Source organism: Phocoena sinus, chromosome 4 (assembly GCF_008692025.1).
Source record: "Phocoena sinus isolate mPhoSin1 chromosome 4, mPhoSin1.pri, whole genome shotgun sequence".
Lineage (NCBI taxonomy): Eukaryota > Metazoa > Chordata > Mammalia > Artiodactyla > Phocoenidae > Phocoena > Phocoena sinus.
Window position 1 is genome coordinate 22,224,164 of NC_045766.1, and position 14,205 is coordinate 22,238,368.

Consider the following 14,205-nt stretch of genomic DNA (forward strand, 5'->3'; position numbering starts at 1 on the left):
AACTATTATGTACAGAATGGATAAACAACAAGGTCCCACTGTATAGCACAGGGAGCTATATTCAATATCCTGGGATAAACCATAATGGAAAAGAATATGAAAAAGAATGTGTATATATGTATAACTGAATCACTTTGCTGTACGGTAGTTAACCCAACGTGGTAAATCAACTATACTGCAAGAAAATAATTTTTCTTTTAAATTGATAACCCTGTTAGTCTTCCCGTTAAAAACATTTTATTACACTGATCTTTTGAACTGTAGAATCAGGGAAGCACAGTGCTACAAAGAAGTCTCCCTTGGCAGGCTCTGGCCTGACTTCATTTGGGAGAGAAAATTAGCCCACGCCTGGGAGGGCTGTCCTAGTGCTGAGGCTCTGTGATTCCAGGTCAAGAGACCTCAAGGATGGTAGACAGTTTTCCCGTCTGTTAAGATTTGCCCTCAGCGTTCTGGTTTCCTGTCTGAGGGCCTACATCTTCTTCCGGCCATTTGCTGGACAGACGCAGTCTGCCCACAGGCTGCGGTCTCGGCCTTGCAGGCCTCTATGGAACTACCACGTTAGAACATGACGTGTGATAGAAAAAATTATCAATGTATATAATGGTGGTAATTTCATTGTGAAATACCCAAATATGCTGCTTTCTTTTTAATTTCCTTACACTGCCCTCCCCCATGCCTCGTATTTCCAGCGGTTTCCACTTGCCTCAGGGAGGTTTAGTGTTGTTACAGAGGGACACAAAGAAAAAGAAAAAAAAAAAAATTAAGTATCAGCTTCCAAATAGGATTTTAGTATTTTTCCGCCCGATGATCTTAAAAGCTAGGTTTCATAAGGGAGAGAAAAGATGTTCTAGATTCCTTTATTTCTCTTGTTGGCATATCAAAAGTCGGTTTGATCATAGAGTTTACGCAGGGAAGTAGACAAGGAAAAGAAAGAATGCCCACCCCATCCCTGCCGCCCCACTAGTCCTAGGTTGTCAGAGATGATGCTAATCTCCCTTCTCCTGATTCCACCCAAAGTGGGCAGGCTTGTTAAGTAGGTGGGGGAAAGGTTGAGGGCTTCGCTGGTAAGAAAGATGAGAACAATTTTGGAGAAATGAAATGCTACATCTTCTTTGCACATTTGTGAGTAGGGTGAAAAAATCTGCAACTCTTCACACATGTGAGTGTTGCCAGCTTTCCTCACCCTCCTCCCCACTGCTAAATTTGGTGCTGCTGGAGTTGCCCAGTTCCTCCCATCCACCCACACGCAACTGGGGAGAAGAGCTTGGAAGGTCCAGATCGGATCTTTGGAGAATCAGGGGAAAGGAAGAGAGAGAGAGTTGGTGTAAGCCACACGGGTAGATTCTAAGGGAAAAAATGGAGAGTAGAGGGCATGAATGTTGTTCAGAGGCATCATGTGGGAGTGTGGGAGGAGGCCACAGAGAGATGTAGGGAGAGGGTGGGTGAGAACTGCTATTCTGGGGAAAGAGGGTGAGAAATGGATGGTTGGATATTAGAGAAAAGGAAAGGTATTTTGATAAGAGCTGCTCTAGATTACATACTGACCCTTATTTATATTCCTTGAGATGAAGAGTAGAAATCCTATCAGGACTTTGCTTCTTTGAACCCCACCCCCTCAGGGACTGGACCACGTGGATCTCAGGTTTGACAGGTCTCTGACTTACATGCACAATGACCCTGCTACTATATAAGAGATGTGTTAATGTAGAGCAGGGGCTGATTTTGCCTCCCAAAGGACATTTGGCAATGTCTGCAGACATTTTTGATTGTCACAACGGGGAAGATGCTAGTGGCATCTAGTGGGTAGAGGCCAGAATGCTGCTAAACATCCTACAATGTGCAGGACAGACCCTGTAGCAAAGAATTATCTCAGCCAAAATGTCAATAAGGCCACAGTTGAAAAACTCATACAGAAAAATGGAGGAAACGGGCTGTTGTTTCCTTACATCTTCTCTTCCCAAAGACCAAGTGAAAGACAGCATTTTTTTCCACTTTAAACATTTCAAGTTTGTGATATTAATTCTTAAACAGCACTACATACATACAGTAATATCAGCCAACTCATAGAATTCAGGTTCCTGAAAACATTTAAGGTAGGAGATTGTCTATTGAAGAATTCCACACCCTGTGAAAAAATAGAGTTGAATATGAAGGTTTCCAGAAAATTCATGAAAAGCCCTTATACATATTTTTATTCTTAATATAAAAATATAAACCTAGCACACCAAATTAAATAACTATCACATTTAAGACATGATCATATACCCAGAGAAAACCATAATTCAAAAAAACACATGCACCCCAATGTTCATTGCAGCACTATTTACAATAGCCAGGACATGGAAGCAACCTAAATGTCCATCAACAGAGGAGTGGATAAAGAAGATGTGGTACATATATACAATGGAATATTACTGAGCTATAAAAAGGAATGAAGCTGGGTCATTTGTAGAGATGTGGATAGACCTAGAGAGTGTCATACAGAATGAAGTAAGTCAGAAAGAGAAAAACAAATATCGTATAATAACGCATACATGTGGAATCTTGAAAAATGGTACAGATGATCTTATTTGCAAAGCAGAAATAGAGACATAGACGTAGAGAACAAATATACGGATACCAAGGGGGAAAGGGGTGGGGAGGGAGGAATTGGGAGACTGGGATTGACACGTATACATTATTGGTACAATGTATAAAATAGACAACTGATGGGAACATACCGTAAAGCACAGGGGACTCTACCTAATGCACTGTGCTAACCTAAATGGGAGGGAAGTTCAAAAGGGAAGGGATATCTGTATGTGTATGGCTGATTCATTTAGTTGTGCAGTGGAGGCTAACACAACATTGTAAAGCAACTATACTCCAATAAAAATTATTTAAAAATCAAAAGATGTGATAAATATGACCAGTCATGGTTACTCTCCATCTTTTGCTCACTACTAGAGAATCCTCAGAATCTAGCTCTCCTCTCATCCCACCGCTCAGCACACTTTCACTGAGGTCCGAATGAATTTCTTTTGTGTTGCTCCAGATAAGACATCTACTAAAATGGATTACTGGGAGTAAGGATGTAGCCACAAGCTGATAAAGCTCCCTGGAGATCTGCCCATAGTAACAAGTGTGAAAACAACTTGCAACTTTGAAATCAATTTTCCAGCTTCTACAACAACCCACAAAAAAATGGAAGATGGTTAGATCTAGCCCACTACTAGACAACAGTTCATGACCCATGAGATTCTGCTCTCCTCAGCTACCTCTGCCAAAAATGAGCTGCTTATGACATACACAGGCCCAGCCCAGGGGAAGGATTGCAAACCCCAGACCCTGCCTCTTTCCCTTCCACCTTCCTCGTCTGACTTCTGAGACGTTGCCTTTTCTTTGCATCTAAGCTTTCTGCAAAGCTCAGGCTCAGCCCGGCATGATTATGTGGTCTGTTCTGGTTTCCCTTGAGGGTTTTAAATTCAGAATTCTGAGCTCATTTATTAGCAGCTTCTCTGAACAGACCATCTCATTCATTTGCTCATTCATTCATTCAGCAATCATTTAATAAGTGCTTTCTGTGTTCTTCCATGTTTTCTATGCACAAGAGAGGCAAAGACAAATAAAATATTGTCCAGTTGTAATAGGGAAAAACAAGTCTGACTCCATATTGGACGGTTTCTTTTACTTTAAACTTTGTATTCTGTTGCTTTTGCTACAAGTTAAGAATGTTGCCTATAGTCCGAAATATACAGGATAGCCCATTCTCAAGGCTCTGACCTTTAAAGGTATAATACTTTTCCATTCATATAGAGATAAAAAGTTGCAGAACAGAGAATAATATTTGTGTTGTTGGAAGTTTACAGGAACATTGTGACCTAATCTACCTGGACAGCTGCTGGAACAAAGGATTCTGACACCAAGGAGTTTGCAGCAACTAGCCACACCCCCTCCCCTTTTAGTATAAAATAAGCCTGAATTCAAATTTGGGTAAGATGTTTCTTTGGGACACTAGTCCACCATCTTCTTTGTCTGCTGGCTTTCTGAATAAAGTCACTATTCCTTGCCCCAATGACTCGGCTCTCGATTTATTGGTCTGTTGTGCAGCGAGCAGTGTGAGCTTGGACTTGGTAACACAGCCTTTGGGAATCTTACATAGAGGTGAACAAATGGAAAGGTAAATGTGCTTTGGGCATTACAGTAAATGTACACACAGGGTACTCTAGTGACGCCAAGAAAGAAGAAGCCAGTTCTACAGAGCAAACCAGATGAATCTCCGGTGTTAGGCGTTATTGAAATATTTTCAGTTGAACTTATTATTGAAAGATAAGTAGGTATGTTGGTGTGGGGTACAGAATTGGCTGTCTACTCTGAGGCTATTGTTCCCCTTTCTTTCTCACAACATTGGTTTAGTTCAGGTCTCAGGCAGAAAAGCACTTTGGGAAGGAGAGTCCATCTCCAGATTCAGGGGTATTGATGTTGATCAGGCTAAGACAATTATACCTTCATCATGATTGCAAATGTGATGTTAAGGAGAAGACACCTGGTCCGGGTTGGAGAGAGTGTAATGGTGGGGGTGACTTCCAGAAAAACTGTCTGGGAAGGGTTTTCCCCTCTAATAAAAAAAAGAGAAGGAGAGATACTTTAGGAGAAAATGCTCATTCCTGTCATTGGATGTTGAGATGTTTAGAGCTGCAGCAGTCATCTTGTGCTCATGAGGTCAAAGCCAGGAGAATGGCAAAGAAGCTAACTCAGAAGCTTGATATTGTTGAGTTGAATTAATCATCCTGGGGCTGTGTACCCAAGAACTCTCCCCCAGAAAAAAAATTTTATTGTGGTACAATATACATAACATAAAATGTACCATCTTAGCCATTTTTACATGTACAATTCAGTGGTATTAAGTATAGCCATATTGTTGTACAACTGTCGCCTCTATCCTTCTCCAGAACACCATTCATCTTGCAAAACTGAAACTCTGTACCCTTCAAACAATAACTCTCCCTTCCTCTCTCTCCTCCGCCCTTGGCAACCACCGTTCTACTTTCTGTCTCTAGGATTCTGACTACTCTAGGGTACCACATAAAAGTGGAATTTTTCAGTATGTGTCTTTTGATGACCAGATTATTTCACTTAGCATAATAGCCTCAAGTTTCAGCCATGTTGTAACACATCAGAATTACCTTCTTTTTTAAGGCTGAATAATATTCCATTGTATGTATATACCACATTTTGCTTATCCATTCATCTGTCAGTGAACATTTGGGTTGCTTCCAACTTTTCTCTATTGTGAATAGTGCTGCCATGAACATAGGTGTACAAATCCCTTTGCGAATCTGCTTTCAGTTCTTTGGGGTATGTACCCAGAAGTGGAATTGCTGGATCATATAGTAATTCTATTTTTAACTTTTTTGAGGACCCATAATGACTTTTTTATGGACAAAATAAACTGTAACCGTTTAAGCCATTTTCTGACAGTTTTTCTGTTACTTGCAGCCAAAAGCGTCCTACCTAGTATCGTGAGGGGTTGGGGTAGGGAGGATATCTTGGACAAAGGGCGCAGGTGGAGTGCAGCAAATCTGCACAGAACCACCTGGCACATTTAGGAAGCTGCAAAGAGCTCGACATATCAGCACATAGAGTGCAGGACTGTATCATTTGTATCTGTTGTTGTAACAACAGAACCCATCCTCGTTAGGTTAAGCAGGAAACAAACGCATTAAAGGTCCTGGGTAACTAAGAATCTCTTGGGAGGGTCAAAGAGTCAAGTGGAAAGCTTTTCATCTAAGAACAATACCCAAGTCACACATCTGGTCAACACACGCAGGCACTGTGGTTTGCACAGGATACAGTAACACAGGCCTCTACCTTTACTGCCTGAGGTCTTTCTGCTCTGCCTTCGCCAACGATGTCCTCTTCGTCCTCATATTTCTCTCCTCTGAATTAAAGTCTCTCATGGCTAAAGCTCCCTGGGGGAAACTGAGTCACGTGCATGCGTCCCAGATTCAAGAGAGACTTTGACCTTGAGAAGAAGGGACACAGTGTTCTGAGGCTCATTCAAATTCAGTAGGAAAGAGTGCTGCGATTGATCAACAGTGTGTGCCATGGGTATGAGAAAGGGAGATGTGGGAGCGTATTGGACTGAACATCTGTGTTTCCCTGAAATTCATGTTGAAGCCCTAAAATATGTATTGTGGAGTGTGGCTGTGTTTAGAGATGGGGTCTTTAAGGAAGTAATTAAGGTCAAATGAGGTCATAAGAGAGGGGCCCTGATCCAATAGGATTAGTGTCTCCTTACAAGGAGAGACGCCAGATAGCTCATTCTCTTTCTCCACGTGCAGGCATCAAAGAAAGCCAGGAAGAGAGCGCTTACCAGAAATAGAATTGACCACAACCTTGATTTTGGACTTTCTGGCCTCCAGAGCCGTGAGAAAAGAAATTTGTGTTGTTAAAGCCACACAGTCTGTGGTATTTTGTTATGGTACAGAGTTGTAGTACATGTGTCATATGGTTCCCATCACTGCCTGAAAAACCTCCAGTTTGCAACTACTTCATTAAAGATTTTTAAGTAGGAAAATGCAGATTGGCATTTTTGAAAGACAGCTCTGGTGGCAAAAGTGGGTAGGGTGGGGAGAGGGTTAGACAGGAAGTAGAGAGCCTACTTAGGGGTGTCTCAGTAACTCAAGGGAAAGATGATGAGAAGCTGAGCTAAGCAGTGGTAATAGAAATGGGGAAGACCAGTTTGAAAGGCATTAAAGGGGCAGAATCTATAGGATTTGGTTATTGAACACAAAAGACAAGGAAGAAGAAACAGTGATGACTGCCTAGTTTCTAGCTTAGGCAGTTGGCCAAGTGAAGATGTAATTCATCCAAGCAGAATATGGAAGGAGGAACATGTATGGGGAAACAAAGAAATTCGCTTTTATTAAATATCCAGTATCAGCCCACGAGATACTTATTCATGACATGGGAACACAGTGACCTCACAGGGCAAATCTGGCAGACACCATCTTAACTAAGAGATCAAAGTTAACATTATCAGTAGTGAGATAGATGGTCACCAGGAGCTTCCTGAAAAGATGTACTGAGAAGAACTCAGCATTGCTTACGTAGTATTCCTACCAAAGATGCACAGCACACACTGGGGGATAGTCTGCAAAATAACTGGCCTGTACTGATCAAAAATGTCAAACTTGTGAAAGATAAGGAAAAACTGAAGCACTGTCCCAGATTAAAGGTGTATAACAGCTGAATGCAACTCATGATCCGGGACTTTCTTTTTCTGTAAAGATCGTTATTGGGACAGTTGGTGAAATTTGGGTAAAGCCTGTAGATTACCTACTATATCGTATCACTGTTAATTTCCTGATTTTGATCATTGCACTAGGTCACATAAGAGAACTCTTTTTTCTTTAGGGTATATGTGGAAGTATTTATGGGTAGAGGCACCACATACTCTGGAATGGTTTCAGGAATGGGTGGAGGGAGGGAGAGAGAGAGAGAGAGAGAGAATAAATGGCAAGACCGCAAAGTAAATATTTTAAAATGTTAACACTTAGAGAATTAGGTAAAGGGTATATATAAGCTTAAAATGATATCTGAAGAAAGAGTGTTTTGAAAGAATAGCTTTTTTTACTTGACAAGTTAGATGTAGGGGCTTGTAGTTATCAAGGTTCAGTGCTCTTTGTGACTGAGTACCATTCCTCCTCCAGTCCTGGAGAGTGAGCCCTCGGCAAATTCATCTCCTGGGTTCAGGTCATCTAACCCTTCACTCTCCCTTCACGCACCTTTGTAGGCCTCTCCAGTCTCCCTGGAAGATATACACTAGCAGGCCATCACTCTACTTTCCCCAGGAGCAGCCAGTCATTCAGATTCTGAGACTCTACGTGCCCTGGGGCTGAGAGTCCCCCGGACCTAGGGCCTCCTGAAGGGAGCATCCTTCCCCTGCTGTCTGCAGTTTGCAGGAGCAGTCTGGGGTATGATGCCTTCCTGGGTCAGTCTCAGGGTTCCAGTGCCATCAAGCCCATCATCGCTTGTGCCTCACCCTTTTGGACTATCCTCCTCTCCCCAAGTCAGAGAGGGTCTCTGGACCACTCCCTCCCAACAGCTGGAAGGCCTTCCCCAGCCAGTCTCCTTTAAGATCCATCATTTTACTCTGTGGTCTGGGTGTGATGAGTGGCGTGATTAGCCTCTTCCGTCTCACTTTCCTGGTGTGACAGGACAGTACTCACATCCTAATACGAGAGGCCAGACCTCCTATGCAGGATCTGCAAGCGTCTGGGGGAGCCATTCCATGGGCCGGCTTTAGCCATCTTTCACTCTGGTCTATAACAGGAAGAGGGTGGAAAAGTCTTCCAGAAAGAGTTGTTACTGTGCTATGGCACTTCGCCATGCCCCTCTTGTGGGCAAAGGCACAGAGGGTATTTCTTATCAAGACAAGTGAAAGTGACCTCCAAGGGACTCCTCATTGCACCGGGGGGTGTCCCTGGAGTGTGACAGACCTGAGAAATCTAAAGGCAAGAAGCGGAGGCTACTGCCCTGAGGTAGCAGAAGAGCAGAGCAAAAGTGAGAGAGAAGGACGGAGCAGGAACAAGGTAGAGTGGGAGGGAGCTTCCCGTCCACTGAGAGGGCGCACGATTCCCAGGAGGGATTGACTGGAAACATCACTTAAAGAGCTTCATCGAAAGTGGAAGGTGCCAGACGAATTGACCCAGCAGAGGGGTGGGCTGAGGAAATCTAGGGGCCAAATGTTTGGAGTTATCAGCTGCTGGCTGGAGGTGACATGGCTAGAGTTGAGATTCAGAACAGAGAATCTCCAGGAAACCCACCTAAGTGATCCATGAAAGAAAGGCAGCTGTGAGCATCGTCAAACTCAGTGCAGCAATGCCACATCACGCCGGGAAGGCCGTCTAAGGCGGTATCATTCCCCACGCCCTCTTCCCCCGGACCCTGCCTATCCCCAAGGTGTCAGCAACCTCACGGAGTGCAGAAGGAGCCCAAGAAAAAAGGCAAGAAGTCAACGTCATCCTGCCCTCCTCCTGTAAACCCTCCAGCCTGGGACAGGTCTAAATCTGGACAGAGGAGAAGGCTTAACTTTGAAGTGAGAAGCTTTGATTATTAGTCTGAACTAGACAGTTAAATTACTGTCATGAGATATTTTTGGTAACTAAAAGTGACGGGACGAGCAGCGTAACCTGTATGAGACTTCACCGAGGGCTGGGACAGAAGTAGTCGCAGAGCAGGGAGAAAAAGACATGGAGCCAGAAATAAAACCGTTTTGTACCCACAGAATCCTGCTTATGTAACCAAACGGCGAGTGCAGGAATTGCTGCCTCCGAACCCCCAGTCAGGCCCCCTCTTTCTGGAGTCCTTTTTGTCTCCAGGAGCAACCTGTTCCCTTCTTTGTTCAAATAAGATTCTCCTATGGTTCTTTTCTGGAGCCGGTGTTGCTGCATTGGAGCTGAGCACCCAAACAGCTTTTGCACCTCAAAAATACCAGGCAAGCTGCTCAGAAGTTCTTCTCACCATCAGGAATGACTGACTGCCTTTCAGAACTGGGCTCTCCCAACCTTTTACGGCCGGGAAAACTGCCTAGTGGTACGCAGATCCTCCTAGGATGGCACTGGAGTGGCGTGACTGGGAGTGTGCACTGTGGTCAGAATTGCATCCGTTCCCCATCCCAGGTATCCTGTTTACTAGCTGTCTGACCTGGGGGACTTTTTAAACCTTTCTGTGCTCAGAGACATAGAATAACTACAACAAAAAAAGCAACAATAAACAACCGTAATATCAACGCGTATGGGTCCATGTGAAGAGACTGGCACAAATAAGTGCTCAATACAGGACACTATTAGTTTCTGTGTTTTGCCAGAAGATAGAGATACTTTTCAGAGAGGTTGCTCTTGGGCTTGTGTTATTGAATCTCTCTCCTTATGGATGTTTTCCCCACCACTGACTTTTGCTGCTGAAGTTTTGGGCCATTCTGTAGCCAGCTCCTTTCTAGTTCCATCCAAGGCTCCTTTTCTCCTCCTTCAGAGTCTGGAAGAACTCAAGGGCATCTATCCAAGCACCACTCCATTATTCTCCCTTGGCCCTGGGGAAGGAACGGGGTGGGGGATGACGTTTATCTCCAACCTGCCATGAGTATAGCCAGGTGGGTCTCTAGCCCCATCCTCCTTTGAATGACCGCTGAAGGTACAAACTCAAATGTGTACCAACCAGGCAAGTGATGGGGTTCTTGGCCTCAGAAGACCTTAGCTATGCCTTCAGAGCGTGGAAATCAGGTGGGCCCTGGTCCGGTTCTTGCCAGCTGGATGGAGCATGTCTCCAGGGTTCATGACAAATGGACAACTCTGACCAGAAAAATACAGAAATTTCTTGAGTACAGAGTAAGAGATGAAACAAGTGCGTGATTGTCCAACTTTCCAGTTTTCTTTTCAGACCGATTAGTGCATCAGTCTAAAATAACAAGAAAAGTGCAGTGGTGGCATAGTGGATATACCATCACAGTGCAAAAGGAGGGAGGCTGAGAAACAACTGAAGTCAGGAAGGCCTAAGGGCGTAGACTGTCCCATGCTCCAATATTTAGGCTTTCAATGTCCTGTTCCAGGAGTTGAGCAAATTTGAAAATATTTTTAATGGAGGAGCTGGAAGAAGGCTTTAGGATAAAAACGTATGAGTATTTTTGAAGACATCCCCGTTATGGCTCTGTTTGATCTTGAGGTGAACAGTTAAAAGTACATTTTGAGGGACTTCCCAGGTGGCGCAGTGCTTAGGAATCCACCTGCCAATGCAGGGGACACGGGTTCGAGTCCCGTCCGGGAAGATCCCACATGCTGCGGAGCAACTGAGCCCGTGCGCCACAACTACTGAGCCTGCACTCTAGAGGCCTCATGTCACCACTACTGAGGCCTACGCACCTGGAGCCTGTGCTCCGCAACAAGAGAAGCCACCGCAATGAGAAGCCCTCACACTGCAACTGGAGAAAGCACACATGCAGCAACGAAGACCCAACACAGGCAAAAAAAAAGTACATTTTGAGTATTCTGAATATTTAAGGTCTTACCTCATCTTCCACTACCCTAACTTATCAAAAAGAAAAATGCTGATTGGATGTAGAGGCTAATTGTACAATGTAACTGAGTGTGTAATGCCTGAGATACAAACAGTACTCTAATGAGATGAATGGGAAACCAAGTCATGAATGACCAAAGGAACTTGCCTCCCCATCAGTTCTGCTTCGTGTGTGTAAAGCCCTATGGAAATGATCTACATTTAAATATTGAAAAGCAAGCACATTTCTCTTCCCCTGACTCACCAGGAAGAAGGCAAATAAATAACTCAGGGCCAGGAGATAGCCCTTTATAGTGCCAAGTTATAGGTTGGTGTGTGCTATTGTTGATTCAAAACAATGCTGTATAACTGTCATGTTCTGGGATTAGTTTCTATCTGCGGGACATATTTTATTAAGAGTTTCCCTACCTTGGCCACCAGGAAGCCAGCCAAGTTATGGTGAAAGACTGAACAGGTTAAAAACTGGTGAAGAAATAGGAAAAGACAAAGTAGTGAATGGAGCGGGTAGAGATAGGAGTGAGAGCCTTTAAACACATTCATTAATAATTTGAGGAAGGAAGTGAAGGGCAAGTTTGTGTATGATGCAATATTGTTCCAGTTACTAAACATCATGAAGAAATGAGAGGAACTCTAGTTGAATTTAAAACACAATGCAAGGGCGATTAAGGGAGGGGGATGCAACAGCCTCTTGTCATAGTGAGTAAATCTTTTGAGTCTTTACAAAACCTTATTTCCCAAATATTTTACATTAAGGAAACATTGACTCTGCTAAAAATCTCTGCAAAGCAGATCAGTACCAGCAAAAGAATATTAATGTCCTTAAACAATTATTCAGAATTAGAGTAATTAGGAATGACTTTGGATGAAGAAAAAATGAAGTTTCTGAGTTTTAGTGAAATAGTATGATAATTCTGAAATCTGCAACAGGAAGGCTGCCTGGGAGGAAAAGTGTGTAATTTTACACTTCATGTAAAACTGTTTTCAAACAATTTAGTGATAGAGTTATGGACCTGGGGTTAAGCTAGTGAAAAGAAAGGAAACTGGGAGAATCTGTACAGGTGTTATTTTAAAGAAAGGAAGAAATCTTTAAAAACTAACTTTTAATTTTAAATTATAGGTTGTTATTAAGGTTTCCCATTCCTATTTTAACCATTTGGACAGGTATGAAAATGAATAATAAGTACAAGTCAGAATTTCCCAAACAGGAAAATTTCGAGTCTGCAGAGGAGAGGAAGTGAGCTAATATGATTCAAAGCATTCATTCAGCAGATATTTATTGGAAGAGTTTAAAAAAATGAATTTAGAAGAAGAGATAAACAAGTACACAGGTGACATAACACCAGGCAGAAAGTGATCAATGCCATAAACAGGTACAGATCAGAACCTCTGTCTGTGAGAGAAAAAGAGAGATGGATGGGGCAGCATTTGGTCTGGGAGGAGGAAGGGCCCTCCTAACAGAGTCCGGCTGGTGGGAAAAGTGGCTCAGTGTGGCCGGAGATAAGAGGAGTCAGGTAGGCTGGGTCCAGGACCAACCCTGAAAGCTCGCCCGAGTAATGTGAACTTTACTCTTCGTCGTTTCTAGTACTGTTCGTGACCTGTACTGTGTAGCTTGCTGCCGGCTTAAGGGATGAATGAAGCCATTGATGCTTTTTTGAGCAGACAAGTGACAAACTCCAATTTTTGCTTTAGAAAGCTTAAGTGATGTGTGGGAGGAAGGACAGGGATGGGAGACCTGTTCTAAGAGTTCCAGTCAAGAGCAGGAGGTGATGTTTACTGAGTTAATCCTGCTACCTGCCCCGCATTCCACTAGATGCTTCACACACACTCTCAAGAATGATTTCATCCTGAGAATCACCCTTTGAGGAGGGAAGAGTAAGTATAGAATTCCCGTTTTACGGTTTAAAACCAGGTTCAGAAAGACTGCGTAACTTGCCCAAACATCACACGTGTAAAAGTGATTAGCATTAGGCTCAGACCCAAGTCAGTCTCATAAGCTCCTTCTTTTTGAAAACAAAACACACACAAAATACTATGACATGTTGACACTACTCAAATGAGGATGGTTTTAATAAGGACAATGACAGGGAATGGAAAGGAAGGAAGAGAGAGGAGAGATTTTGGCAGAGTCAGAAGGATGTGGCAACTGAAAACTGTATGGGGACAAGGGATTCAAAAAAGAGTCAAAGTTTCTAGCCCTGATAACAGAATATGGCTGTGAACTCAGATTTGGAAATGAAGGTAGGGAATTAAGCTTTGGACCTATTTTTGAAACGACAGCAAAACATTCATATAGGAGGAGTAGGTTCACTTTCTCCAACATGTGTAAAAATCACATAGTGGTCACTGGCAACACACGCAGAATTGGTAGTGTCACTCCTCGGCCATAGACACATACCAAGGCCATTCTCTCTGGCTGTCCAGCCTTTGCCCAAGCGGCTTCTGCTCCTTGGCCCCTTTCCACCTCTGCCCCTTTGTCTTCAGTTTATCCTGCAGTACATTTCCCAGGAAGGTCTCCCATGACTCCCCAGTTTAATCATCTTAGTTCTTTTCTCCCAGTGCCTCTGCCCTTCTCTGTGTCTCCTCCCAGACTGAGCTGCTGGAGAGCTGGGGCTGTCTTCCCCTTGACGTTGTGCAGTCTCTGAAGCTATCATTTGTTAAGTCTGACCCTCAAAAAATATTTGTTGACAGACTGATTCCTATTGTTGCCCTAGAAAACAACTACCCTGCCCTATTAAGTCACAGTTTCTTCCTTCTTAGGGCATTGCAGTTAACCTCAAGACTAGGAAATCATCTTCCTCCTCCTTACATACCAGGGTATTATTCATGCAGTTTACTCACTGCAAAAAGTTCCCTTGGAAAAAAAGCTAACAAACTAGTCAAAGATTTACGAATTTCCTAGTGTCAATCAACTTTTCAACAAGCTCACTTATGGGCGGGGGGATGGGAGATGCGACCCGACCCTTCTTTGCTCTTTGTTTCCCAAGTACCCAAGCGGTGGTAGAGGCGTCAACATTTCTCTATGGGAGGGTCTCCGGCACTGCACTCAGGTTGAGATTGGGGGGGAGGGAACTTTTTTTAAACTAGCTTTTGCGGAACGAACAGCGTTCTGACTTAAAAGTAAGAATCTGTGTGTGTGTGTGTGTGTGTGTG